The sequence below is a fragment of the Miniopterus natalensis genome, chromosome 5 (genome assembly GCF_054644295.1).
Source record: "Miniopterus natalensis isolate mMinNat1 chromosome 5, mMinNat1.hap1, whole genome shotgun sequence".
NCBI lineage: Eukaryota > Metazoa > Chordata > Mammalia > Chiroptera > Miniopteridae > Miniopterus > Miniopterus natalensis.
The window spans coordinates 26,579,301-26,593,638 of NC_142085.1; the positions used below are offsets into that span (position 1 = coordinate 26,579,301).

Here is a 14,338-nt window from a genome sequence, read left to right on the forward strand (position 1 = left end):
TACCCAATTTGGCACATTTAGTCTTTCCTGATGACTTATAGCTTTTATATGATAACTCAGTGGACTTGTTGGATATTGAATAACTTTCTTTTTTGGGGGGTGGGTTACAGTGAACTTTATTGATGGTGCATGATAAGGTACTGCTCCCTAAGCCCCTCCTCTTCTTCAGGGAATCTGGGGTGGAAACTGTGGAGGTCAGGAGATTCTCAGTGCATTGGGTCAGGAGATCTCAGTGACTTGGGGCAAGGACTTCCCAGTAGCTGAAGGCCTCTCTTCCTCTTGCTAGGGCTGGTGGTCCAGGAGGCTCTTACTCCTTGGAGGCCATGTGGACCATAAGGTCCCCCATCGTGCTGTAGCCAAATTTATTGTCATAACAGGAAATGAGCTTGACAAAGTGTTTGCTGAGGGAAATGCCAGCCCTCACATCAAAGGTGGAAGGGTGGGTGTCTCTGTTAAAGTTGCAGGAGGCAAACTGGTCCTCAGTACAGCCCAGGATGCCCTTGAGGGGGCCATCTGATACCCACTTCACCACTTTCTTGTTGCCATGGTATTTGGCAGTTTTCTCCAGGTGGAAGGTCAGATCCATGAACAAATGACAGTGGGTACACAGAATGCCATGCCAGCAAGCTTCCCATTCAGCTCACAGATGACCTTCCCCACAGCCTTGGCAGTGCCAGTAGAATTAGGAATGATGCTCTGGGCAGCTTCTCAGCCATCACACCACAGTTTTCCAGAGGGGCCATCCACAGTCTTCTGGGTGGCAGTGATGGCATGGACTGTGGTCATGAGTCCCTCCATGATGCCAAAGTTGTAATGGATGACCTTGGCCAGGGAGCCAAGCAGTTGATGATGCAGGAGGCAATGCTGACAATCTTGAGGGAGTTGTCATACTTCTCATGGTTCACACCCATCACAAACACGGGGGCACCTGAAGAAAGGACAAATAAGATGACCCTCTTGGCTCCACCGAAGCTTCAATTGAGCCCCAGACTTCTCCAAGGTAGCAAAGACACCAGTGGACTCCACAACATATTTGACACCAGCATCACCCCATTTGCTGTTGGTGGGATCTCACTCCTGGGAGATGGAGATGGGCTTTCCATTGATGACAAGCTTCCTATCCTCAGTCTCGACTATGCCTTTGAACTTGCCATGGGTTGAATCATTCTGGAATTTGTAGAGTATGTAATTGAGGTCAATGAAAGGGTCATTGATGGTGACAATATCCACTTGGTCAGAGTTAAAAGCAGCCCTAGTGACCAGGTGCCCAATATGGCCAAATCTGTTCACCTCGACCTTCTCCATTGTGTCTCAGGGTCACAGCTGGCATTACACAGGATGGCACTGCACAGGAAGACTTGGCTGTCCATAAATGGGAGGAGCAGAGAACCTGAGTAACTTTCATGGGGGCCCTACTGACTCAATGAGAAAAATTCCTGTGTCAACCAAAAATACATTTACTGCTAAAACACAGAAATGTTCCTTCTAGGTTTTTCTCCCAAACATATTATCTATAAACCTAGTTTTTCTATAAAAACTTGAAAAAAATATATCTAAACATCTTGGTCTATTAAAATAGCAGGGAGAATGGTTGAAAGCAGACCATTGTTTTGCTTTCTTATGGGATTCCTGGCAGATGATTTATGAAGCTTTAGTCAGCATTGCCATTTTTATCATTCCCCAGACACCAGCTTACCCTGGGAAACATTTCTTTCACTGCCCTTAAGAAACTCTGAAGACTTTTGAAGAGATAAGGAAGCTTTCTTTGTAGCTCTCTCCCAGACCTACAGAACAGTTTTAGTTGGAGTCAGAGATGCCTGTGTCTGTATCCCGGCTCAACCACGTGGGCAATTTACTTAACCTTTTTGTGGTTCAATTTCCTCATCTGTAAAATGAGAATGAGAATTACTCCTGTTGTGAAGATTAAATGAGTTACTATACAAAAAGGGCTAACAGTAGTGCTGATGTGCAGTAAGCACTATGTAATTATTTGCTATCATTATTATGTCAATAGCATCTTTCCTGGTTTATTATTCCATCCTTGTTGTTTGAGTCTGGATACTGCTGTGGTTACAAGTTTGTCAACTTCTTTTCTTTTGCCTTTTCACCTTTCATCCATTTTTAGAAACATCTATTCAAAATTGGGGGGAAACAGTAAACTCTTTAATAAAAGCAGTTCATCAGGCAGGAAGAAATTTCTAAGCCTTTTTTCCAGCTTTGGTGTTTTCCTTTGGGCAGCAAACTCATTTTGAAATGGTAAAAAGAGTTGTGGGGAGCTCTGGTCTTGCATCAGAATGATTTTTGATGCATCCAATTTGCATGTTGAAAGTCATCTTTCCAGAAACACAAAACCATCAGGTGGGGAAAATAACCATTTCTTCAATTCAGTGTCAGTAAAGAATTTCCTGCAGCAGAAATGAAAGACAAGCTTAGAGGATGCATCTGATAAGAAACTAAAAATAATCAGATTTCATTTATAATGGAATTCACAATGTAGTATTAGACACCTTTGGGGCATCATCATGTTCTTTTCATTAGTTTCTCTTATGTGTTCTGTTCTCCTTCATTAAGATGTCTCATCTCTCTCTTTCAGGAGAATCAAAGCAAGAATTTAAATTTCCAGGGGTACATCAATAAGTTACCTGTTATTGTTGTGTAAGGGCAGATTGGGAAAAAAAGAAAAATAAATAAAGCATTTAAAAATATTAGGGTTGCCCAGCCAGGTGTGGCTCAGTGGTTGAGCATTGACCTAGGATCCAGGAGATCGTGGTTCGATTCCTGGTCAGGGCACATGCCCAGGTTGCAGGCTTGATCCCCAGTCGGGGGCGTGCAGGAGGCAGCTGATCAATGACTCTCTCATCTTTGATGTTTCTATCTCTCTCTCTCCCTCTCCTGTCCTCTCTCTGAAATCAATAAAAATATATATTAAAAAATTAAAAATAAAAAAAATAAAAATATTGGGGTATTGCAAATCAGACTGAATACTTACCTTTAAAAGTTAGTGTCTTAGAATGCAAATGACTTAATTAACAAGCATCCTAGATGGCTTATTAGAATACAGTAAGAGGGGTACAGATTGCCTGGACATTTTGCTGAAGAGAAGAGTGGCTTCCCTTGCCTCCCTTCCCCTAAAAAATTTACCTTGAAGACAATATGTCCCTAAAATATCTATTATGAGGTAGCCTGTGACTTCTGATAGTATGTAACAGAGATGCTCAATGGCTGTAAAAAAATAATTTCCAGTTTGGCATCTGTGTTTGAAAACAAAAGCTAAGTGGGGTGGAAGTGGGGGCTGTTGTAGATTAAGAGCAGATGGCCTATGTTTTAGGAACTCTTTAGTGTTTAAAGACTATTATAAGAATCTATTTTGAAAAAAACCCTCAAATATTGTTTCCATGAGTCTGATGGAATACAAAAATGTTTCTGTTCTTATATTCACTGATTCCTTAAATTTAGGATGGAAACAGAAAAATGAAGATACAGTCTTGCTGCCACTGGGTATAATCCTTATGACCTTTTCATATCTCTATGAATGTAAGTGCAAAAGATAAGGAGAGCAAGTTCCATCTATTTTTGGGTAACATTAAAAAATATCTGCCCTCTTTTCCTTCATTATCACTGCCAGATCCTAATCAACTTTCCTCTTGGCTCTGATAAAGCTCCTGTCAGCCTTCTTGCATGTCCTTTCTCTTAGAGCAAAAATAATTGCTGTTTCTTAAGGGTCATTTTGACCATGTCATTCCTCTTTGAGTCCAGATTTGCCTCTCAATTGCTATTTTTGACAGGGGAAAATTTTCAGGCTTATTTTTTAAAAACTTGAAAAATATAATAAATCATAAAACACAAAATATGAGAAAACTACAAACTTAAATTCCCTAAAATCCCTAAATTGTTCCTAATATTGGAGTGTGTATGTGTTTTCTACCTATTGATGTGTAACAAAATACCCTGAAACTCAGTGGCTTAAAGAACAACTCCTTTACCATATCTGTGGCTTTGTGGGTCAGGAATTCAGGCAGATCTTGGTTTGGTGATTTTCCTGCTTCCTGTAATGTTGACTGAGGTCACTTGGTATTATTTAACTAGCCTTGTCTGGAGGGTCAAAGGTAATTTATTTTAATTATATGCCGGAGCCCGCCGGCAGAGTCGAACGATCCTGAGGAAGGGGTGAGGATGAAGAAAAGACAGACACAAAAAAGATGGGATCGGGAGGACTGCAGCTCGTGACGGCTGCCAGCCCCGAGTTTATTTCCCAGCTCCATTTATACAGACACTGTTGATTATGCTAAATAGCACCCTGCCCTGCATTCCTTTACCTTGCCCATATGAATGCTCTTAAGAGTAAATATCCTGCCTCCAGCAGCTCAGACCTTGGTAACTATCTTTGTCTCCGCTTCTAATGGGAACTTTAGGGGAGGATTGTCCTAGGCTAGGTATGTGGCTTGACTGCCCTTTGATCCTTCAGGCCCGGACCAACATCCTGTTAAGCCTTTATGGAATATATGGCCGCAGCTACATCAGTATCGCCTTGGTGCCATAAGGTCTGGGTCAGGGAGCAGGAGAGCACATTGCAGCTCACCCAGGCACCGTGCCTGGGGCCACAGCAGCTCACCCACATCTCCCAGGGAGCAGGGGAGCACATCAGCAGCTCACCCAGGCAGCTCCTCTGTGCCTGGGGCCACAGCAGCTCACCCACATCTCCCTGGGAGCAGGGGAGCACATCTGCAGCTCACCCAGGCAGCTCCTCTGTGCCTGGGGCCACAGCGGCTCCCCACAATTATATTACTTTCACATGCAAAATAATCCATCTAAGATCACCAAAATCTGATTCCATTACATCAGGGGTTGGAAAAGTATGGCCCACCACCTGTTTTCATAAATAAAGTTTTATTGGAACACAGTCATGCCCATTAATTTGTAGACGATCTGTGACTCTTTCATGCTACTAAGGCAGATGTGAGTAGTTGTGGCAGAGACTTTGTGGCCTGCCAACCTAGCATATTTACTATCTGGCCAATGTCCGCTATCAGCTCCAAGTCCAGGTGCAGATGCAGCTCCTTAAGTGCAGTTCCTCAAATACAGTTACTTTCTTTTTGAAGACTCATGACCTCAAGAGATATGTTATCATTCCCACATATCCCCAACAACAATGTTGGCTCAGAGATAGGTCCCTCCAATAGATGTTCCCATTCAAAAGGAATATGCTGTTACTAGCCCATAGAAATTCTAAAATCCGGCAATCCCATTTGGCCAGTTCCTTGATTATGGCCCAGTTCTGCTCTGTGGGAAGGTTTTCCCATAGCTCTTGGCTCTGCTCTCTGGGCTTTTGCTTTTATCAAAATTATCCTCCCTTTTCTGTGTCTCCCATGTTCGAAGCTGTGTAGTTTCCTCAACCTGCTTCTTTCTCATAGCAGGTTAAGATCCAAAGTTATCTTTGTCTTTTGAAGTGTCTCTGTCCTGTTCAGTCCAAGTGAATAAAATATTTTATAAACTTTTTGGGTTTCTTAGATATTAATTTATAATAAACTTCTTTCGGCAAAAATCACACCAATGTTTTCGTTCTAAGGCCCATTTTCTACGTTTTGCTTCCTCTGAGGCTGCTATAGGATAAATGCCCTTAGGATTCTAAAAAGCCCAATTGCTTAACTGGGAAGTTCTTGGAAGCATATTCGTAAGATTCTTAGAAATTCTCCTAGACATACTCTTAAACATTTCTGAGGTCTTAACAGATGGTCTTATAGCCATGCCTTGAAATCTTTGCCCTGAATTCATCCTTTGCTGGTAGTACTCTGGGTTTGATCTGTGTCTTGAAGCTATGTCCTTGAGGATATTATGCTGAGAGAGACCGGGGATATGAAACAACTTCTAGTCTCAAACCATGTGAGTCCTGCTTTGCTCATATTTTCTCTAAATTCTTCTTGAAAACTTAATAGTTCTTTTAAAAGTTCATCTATCTTGCCCTGGCCCATGTGGCTGTTGGTTGGGAATCCTTGTGTGCACCACCGTGTTGCCAGTTTGATTCCCAGTCAGGGCACACGCTAGGGTTGCAAGCTGGATCCCCAGCAGGGCGCATACAGGAGGCAACTGATCGATGTTCCGCTCTCACATTAATATTTCTCTCTCTCTCTCCCGCTCCCTCTCCCTCTCTCTTTCTCTCTCTCAAAAAAAAAAAAAAAAAAGTTTCTGTCTTTTCTAGTATGTTGTCATAGGTACCTGGAAGCAAGTTGGTACCTCCAACATTCTGCCTGGCAATTTCCTCAGCCAGATCCATGAGTTCCTTTAGATACCCTTTCTGTTTTCCACAGGACCACAGATGTCAGTGCTGCTAAACTTTCCACCACTAAATAATATCTTCTGCACCTCCTCCAAACCAACAATCTACCCAGACCCTTCGAGTTTCCACTTGTTGCCTAGTCCCAGAGCCAAGGGCACATACTTTACATTTTTGTTAGTGCAGCAACCCATTTCCAGGTACTAAATTCTTATGTATCTTCTATATTTAATGCATAATCACTGACATCATTCCTTCGTACCTGTCTCTTCCCACAACTTGATATATACTTTCTTCTGTTACAGTGACCACGTGTTCTAAATATTCTAACTGAGTTGAGATTTGTGTGTTAAAGAATCCCAAAGTCAAATAAAATTGTTTACACCTAAATTATTGCCTAGGATTGCTTTCTTCAATCTCTTTTAATACTGCAACTTGACAGGAAAAAAATTAAAAGAGAAAAACAAAAGGAAATTAAATATAAGGGCGAGAGAAAGGTCACAGGCTGCTACCGCTTTATCTTTGGTCTATTTTACGTAATGCTTTAAGAATTGCTTGGTAGTTAAGTATAGCATGATAAATAACCATAGCATGGACTCTGGACTTTTTTTTTAGTTTTCCAGTCTCTACACATTAGCAAGTGAATATAGGCTATGCGTCCAAACAACTAGTTGTTTCTGGGTTGCAAATACTATTTTATCTCAGGTTTTTCGTTAACTGTCTTAATTCACTACTATAATTTTTCTCAAACCTGTTAGAGTAGTGTTTCTTGAGGAAGGTACAGGGTGGGGATTACATGGAGGAAAGAAGCAGAAGGAAGTAGGAGGGGTATACATTAAAAAAAAAAACCACCTGGAAAACTTTTTCCAAAATATACATTCTTAGGCATCTCCAATAGGAATCACTAGATTAGGGGGGTTATTGCTTTTTCAAGGGTCCTTCATAGTTTGGTAGATAGAGTGGCAGTGTTTTCTTCAATAGCTGGGCTTTTCCTGCTGTTTGACCAAGCCGCTCCACTGGCTCCAAACTTTTTCAGCATATGGTTGGGTACTGGATTTGTAGTCAGAAGATCTTTCTGTACAGAACTTTGCAGAAGTTATTTCTTCCTCTTTGGGGTCCTCATTCAGTACCCTACTTTACAGAGGGGAAATTAAATACTGTAGTAGATATAGATGACCTGAAAACTCTAAAGAGCCTTGAGGGTCCTGCCAGAGGCTCTTTAAAGGGCTTTCTCATGGAAGAAGGATTCTGCGTGTTTGTGTTCTGGCAGGTGGCATGGTTTAAATGGAGCGATATCAAGCTTACTCTCAGCTGTAGCCCCCAGGGTGTGTGGCCAGCTACTCTGCGTTTGAAAGTGAGGTGTTAAACCGTCATGAAAGACTTCCAAGGAGGTGTTAAAAGTCTTGTCAGGCAACTGTTAGCGCCTCTTCCTAAGGGTATGGAAGGGTTGTGTTGGAGTCTAAAAGATGATTTTTTTAGAGAGGGTTCTTCGTGTGTTTGAGTCTCCCTTTCCCTGGTGACATGGAGCAGGAGTAAAGAGAGTGCTTTTCTCTCTTCTCACACCAAGGAAAGGAGCTTCCGTGGAGCCCTGTGGAGAGTACGCAGGCTTCTGGCATAGCTGATGTTTACTTATTCCTGAAAAACAGCTACTCAGCCGAAGACTAGAGCCATCTGGCTAAGGCTGCGGAGAAAAGAGAGGCAGATTCAGTGGTGGTAACCTTCTCAGGAACTGGAATTTAATGACATCTGACCAGACCACGGCACTCGCGGGGCCAGAGTCTGTCCAGCTAAGGCTGCAGGAGTGTTTCTTCTGGGCTGGCTGAGGTTACACATGGAGGAGTCAGAAGAGTGTTATAGTGGATCTTGTCCAAGAGAGACACAGAGAAGGATGCTGGGTGTTCCTTTAACTGCATAGAGACTAAGGGGAAAGCAGAACGTGCCCAGCTTTCAGCGTGCCAAGGGAACTACAGTGAGAGATCTGGTGATGGTGGCATGTAAAGGGGCTTCAGAGAACCTACAAAGCATGTTATGAGAGAAAAGCCCAGCTCCCAAGGTATAGTACCATGACCTGGAGGAGGCAGAGGTAGCCTAGCGACTGACTGGAGGGGAAGTGCCAGGCTGGGAAAGAGGGGACTGGTGAGCATAACATCCCCCTTCCACTGCAAGCTGTCAGCCCAAAGCAGGGCGGACGGTGGGCAGGTGTCGAGGGTAAAGAAGGAGAAAAGCTTTAACTCTCTAAATAAAGCTGTAAGTTTATTCTCATTATATTGGTGGATAGATACGTATATACATACATACCCATGCAATAAGAATAATATTTTTATATGCTTTATTATAGGAAAGGAAAGAGGAAAGTCATGGAGATTTCCCAAGTGTTTAGAGGGGCAGGAAAGAAAAGAACCACCCCTCAGAGTAGGCTTAAATGGGCAAATGGGGGGAAAGATTAAAGTTATTTTCCGTTACTCCTTAGGCGCCTTGCTTGTTCAATATAATGAATGACTGCGCTGAGGGTGGCGTTAGGCCCTGTGCATGAAAGCTGCAGGGTTTGCTACTGAGAAGACATTTGTAACCATGAGAGCTGTCCACAAAGGTGTCCAAGAGAAGAGATTTGTCTTAATTATAAAATCTGGTGGTGGGTACAAAATTAGGGCTGAAGAAAACATTCTGTATAATAAGCCTGTTTGCCACCAGTGCTTATCGGTTCTTTCTCCTCTATTCTGTAAGGAACTGCTGGCTAATGTAAAGTTCCACAGTATTCCACACTACTCTCTGGGCCCACCTCCGCAGATGATATATTGGTTTAGCTACTAAAGTGTTTCTCTAGCTTTCACAAATGTAGGCAAAAGCTGGAAGCCATAGCTCATTTCAGAAAACCTACCAGTTCTTGGAGGGAGTGAAATCGCCCCTGGATAATGAGGGCAGAACTTTCTCCCCTGCCATGGTCCACCTTTCAGTTCCCAGAGGTCATCCGATCAACCCTCAGCTAACACGTGAGGACTGTGGACATGACAGTGTCCTGCGGCACCGCTTCCCAGAGCCAGTGTCAAGGTAACTGACAGTCTAACGGACTCATCAGAACCAGAGTCAGATGACGAGTCCGTAGGAAACACCTCGCAGGCGGCGGGAAGCCTCTCATTTTGAAGAGCTCTTCTCCGTTGCTATTTCCGGACACTGAACGCTGCTGCGAAAGGTTTTCTAGCTGAACTCAGCTTATCTTGTAAAAAAAAAAAGGAAGTTAAGGAGTAGAAACAGAGATGCAGAATTTATTTTTCTTTTTTTGGATGATCCTGAGCTTTCTGGAAATGGTCTTAGGGCTTTTCCTTTAATTACATGCCGGCTTTCCTCAAATGAAGGAAAAGTTGTGCTGATGTTAAAAATCAATACGGACAACACACTTTCCTCTATAGTCTTCTTAGCCCCTGGTGTTGCAGTTTATAATGAGGCCTTTCTTTTTTCTTTTTTTTTTTAAAGGGAACTGCAGGCAATTATTATTCCTTAGTTTTGAAATAGCCTTATCTTACTAATTTCCTCACAAAAATGAAGACAAGTTTGACCGATTCTCCAACGTTACAGCCTTTAATAAAAATCTCCACTCCAGTAGATGTATTTTCAGGGCATCTGCTCAACCCACAGCCCTCCTCCCCTGAGAGCTGTACTATCTATACCTGCTCAAGTTTGTACACAACTTTTGCCTTGTGGCCATAGCAGACTGGACTAGAAGTAAAGTCGATTTTGTCTTTTTACCAGAAATGTGGAATTGGGCTTCAGAAATGTTAGCTGATTTCTTCAGTTATCTTGCCTGAGGTGACACAAATTTCTGAACAGAGGCTGCTATGGGGGAGGGTGGCCCTTCTCTGAATCATGCTGATTTTCAGAGAAAGAGAAAAATGAAGCCAACATGCTGGGCAATAGAGAGATGAGACATGACTGGAGAGAGTGAGAGCAAGAGAGAGTGAGAGGCTAGATGAGCGGTTGTGTTGGTCTCTGCTAGGTCTCCTCTTTCTGGTCCCAGTCTTTTGTGATGCCAACAATAGGCTTTTGGTTCCATGACACATCTCAATGTCCTCATAACATTTTGTTCTTTTTGCTCATTGCATTAATTGAGTTTCTATTACTGGCAACCAAAAAGTAAAATTCTCTGAGTCATCCAATTATGAAACCAAATTTTCACAGCTTAACAAATTCTTCGGCTTCCATTGCCAATGGCTGATCTAGAAATGTGCTTCTGATGCCAGTTTGGTAATTTCAAAGAATGTACTGTTTATATTCTCCAAATTTTCATTGTCGTTTATATGTTTGTCTTGAAACCTCTGTGGAGAACACTCACTTATTACAATTATAGCAAAAATGACCTCAAGAATCCGTCATTCTCCAGTATTGACACCTATCACTGATACCAGGGCTGCTCTAGAGTGTCTTCTGTCATCACCACAGGAGTCAGAAAGGGGAAGTTCAAATACCACATCTCCTACTTACTGGCTATGCAATTTGTGGTAAATTACTTAACATCTCTAAGATTCAACTCCTGCATATGTAATATGGGAATGGGATTTTAATATCAGCTCTAGATTAATCAAATTTGAGAAGAAAATCTCTAATCACAGTAATAACTCTGGATTATCTAGCAACATGTTATCTGGTTTGTAGATTGAGGTCAAGACTGCAGCCAAAGCACCAATGTGCATTCTTCTCTCCCTCCCTTAAAATACAAGGTCTTTGTTGTTAATGGGCCCACGGTCAACAAGCTGAAGACCACATTTCCCAGCCTCTCTTCTAATAACCACATTACTCTTACATGGTCGGTGCTATGAGCCAGGCACTGTTTCAAGTAGTTTACATATTACTTTAATTAATAGTCCTAACAACTTTATGAGACAGATTAATCTTCATAAAAACTCCAGAGATTGGGACCATTGTTATTCTAATTTTACAGATGAAGAGACTAAGGCCTAGGACAGTCCAGAGATAAGGTAGAGCCAGCATTCCAGGCCAGGAAGTGTGGTTCAAGAGCCTGTGTCTTTACCCTGAGTTATGCATAATCTTTGCTTTACAATTAGACACAGAGAGAGCAAAACCTGAGCCTGCAGAAAAGAGGGTGAAAAGAATCCCCTAGGTTACCTGAAGATAAAAAACGAGTTATATTTCAATGTTTGTTTTTTAATTTTAAAAAGTAGCCCACACTTATTATGAAAAATGCAAAAAAGACCTAAAGCACAAAGGCAAATGTCATAATCCCCTACAATTCCACTGCTCAGTAAGAACCATTGTTTATTCCTATGAGACTCCCTTCCAATCTTTTCTTATGTACAAGTGCACATGCATCTATAAATATAAGGCTACCATGTTTTTTTTGAAAAGGATGAAGCTATTTCCAAAAACCTTCCATAATTCAGAACTTGCATAATTCAAGACTGATACTAAAAGAAGTTGCAGATAGTGCAACATGCCATGTCCAGGTAGCAGTAATATAAATATGATGCTGAAATAAAATCCTCTTTAACAAATTTTTAACTAGGGAGAGATCAACATTATTTCAAATTATGTGCATAAACTGGTACTTTATTAAAACTTTTATGTGACAATATTCCAAATTCACATAATTTAACATTGAGTACACGTATGATGATATGGGCATGTTAGAATACTATACTTTATGTTTCCTAATTCTTTAATTTTTGCATTTGTTTTTAATCTTCCCACCTTATTTTTGTTCAATTTATCCATAGTCTTCTATTGGCTTGAGTCAAATTCTTAGTCATTTTTTCTATTCTTTTCTTTCTTAAGATAATAAAAGCACTTAAGAGCAGGAGCTGTTCTGTAAGCACAACTTGGGCAGCATCCCCAAATTTTGACTTGTAATGTTCTGATTGTTTACTTCATAAAGCATCTTGGCAGTTTTGTTTTCCTCTTTAATGTAGGAGTTACTTAGGAGAGTGTTTTTAAATTTCTAAGTGGTTGAGTTTTTAACAATTACTTGATATTTTTTAAATGACTTTTTTTTCCTTCCACTTATTTGTATGTTGTCTGTCCCTCTCTCCCAGTAGACACACACAATGAAAGCAAAGACCTTGCTATTTTCTTCCTGCTGTGTTTTCAATGCCTAGTGAAGGACCTGGCACATAATAGGCCCGTAGTGAATACTTGTTGAATGGAAAAAAATTTCTAGCTTTACGGCCCTGTGATCATAGAATATGGGTAGTTCACTTCGCTTTCTGGAAATAATTGAGATTTTCTAAGGGGTTTGTTGATGATCTGTTTTCAAAATGGTCCAAGATCACTAGAAAAGATATATTCTGTAGACCACAAAGTTTAGCATATATGGTCTCTGAAAGCAACCTTATTAATCATGTTATCAGATTTTTGCATTTGTTTATTTATTATTTCACAATGTTCCCCCTACCTCCCAAGATTGGGAGTTGTGTTTTACTCACCCTATAAAATTAAAAGACTTAAAAAAATACTTATTTCTAAGAGTTTTAATTCGCTTAACTAATACATATTGAGCTCTCACCATGTTTCAGGTCTTGTACTAGGCCCTGGCTATATTGTGGTGAACAACAATGAAAAAGACTTGGGCTTGCATTAATTGAAGGAGGTGGGCATTAAACACATAAACCTGCACAACAGTCATTACCAATGGTAGATAATAGGAGCTCTGAAAGTAATGAACAAGATGAAGATACGGAAACACGCAAGGTAACACATGAAACCCAGTTGCTAGGGTAGTCAGGGAAGGCTTCTCAACAGAGGTGACATTTCAGCCATGAGAAAAAGGAGTCAGTCTCTGGGTAGGGTAGTAGGGGTTTTAGGATTTGAGGGAAGGTAAAGGGTAGTGAACTTCACCTGCATGAAAACTCTGAGTTGGGAAAAGGCTTGGTATGTTGGAATAACTTAAGAGAGGCCAATATGGAGCCCTTTCATGACAAAATTTTGCTATGCTGAAATAAAGTTTACATATAATGTATATATAATTTAGAAAATAAAATGCCCTAACTGGAATACAAAAAAGAAACAAAAGGAAATAAGTATATTATAAATTAATAAGGTTCTTTAATGTGTGAACTCTTGGCTTTAAGTATCCTAGAAGGTATGATAAACTTGTCAGATATTTGCACCTAAATATTGTATCTTCATAACTGCTACAGTTATCGATGCAGATTGATTCACGAGTATTGGCTGGCAGCTCAGTTCTATGAGTTGAGTTGCTATTGATGACATGATACTATCATATGAACAACTTCTGGTAAAATTCTGAGCAAAATAAAACACCACTGCTTTGATCGACCGAAGCTATTTATATTAAAATCCTGCAAAAATTGCTTTCATAGATAAAATATAATGAGGGTCAGATAATAATAAACTTGAAAAATTGTTTTACTTACATGAATGTCTGGTGAAATATTTTAAAACTGTGTGGAATGTAAGAAGTTTCTTTACCATGCCAGCTCCATCCATTAATGTCAGGAGTGGCCTCCAATCACTGTGACAAATAAAAATGTACTTCCCTCCATCAAAAAAAGAAAAGTACTTCTCTGGGAGTGTGCCACACCCTTGAGAACCACTGGAGCAGAGTATTATGACTAATGGAGGGAACTGCTAGGGTGAGGCGGAAAGGCAGTCGGGCATCCAGCAACGCAGTGCACGCTGAAAGGGCTGCAGGGCCCTTCCTTAGGATCTAAGGAGGTCTTTACTTTTTAACCTTTAAATTTTTAGTGTTTTGGTTTTGTTCTGTTTTTTGACTACTTCTTATAAATAGCATATTTTTTTTCTAATTCATTTTGAGACCCAAGTTAAGAGACATTACCTACCATCTGCAAGAGACTGCTGTAAACCCACAAACCAGAGCGGTGCTAGCAAACAGTGGTTGCTCAACAGATATCTTTTAAGCGAATAAACTATTTTTTTAAATCTTCTTCAATGTCTTAAAATTATATATCTTGCATTTCATTTTATATGTGGTTACTTTTAAGTTTGTCTAAAGCATCACTAACATTGTCAAAATCGAGAATGAAATTGTTAATATGGAAACCTCTTTATTTAAGAGGATTTCTATTTTCCCCCTCATTA

General features: G+C 40.7%; 1 pseudogene; it reads right to left on the reverse strand.

The window, feature by feature from the left end:
- Nucleotides 1-307: 307 nt before the first annotated feature.
- On the reverse strand, nucleotides 308-1,305 carry LOC107525157 (glyceraldehyde-3-phosphate dehydrogenase pseudogene; annotated as a pseudogene).
- Between the last annotated feature and the right edge of the window lie 13,033 nt (nucleotides 1,306-14,338).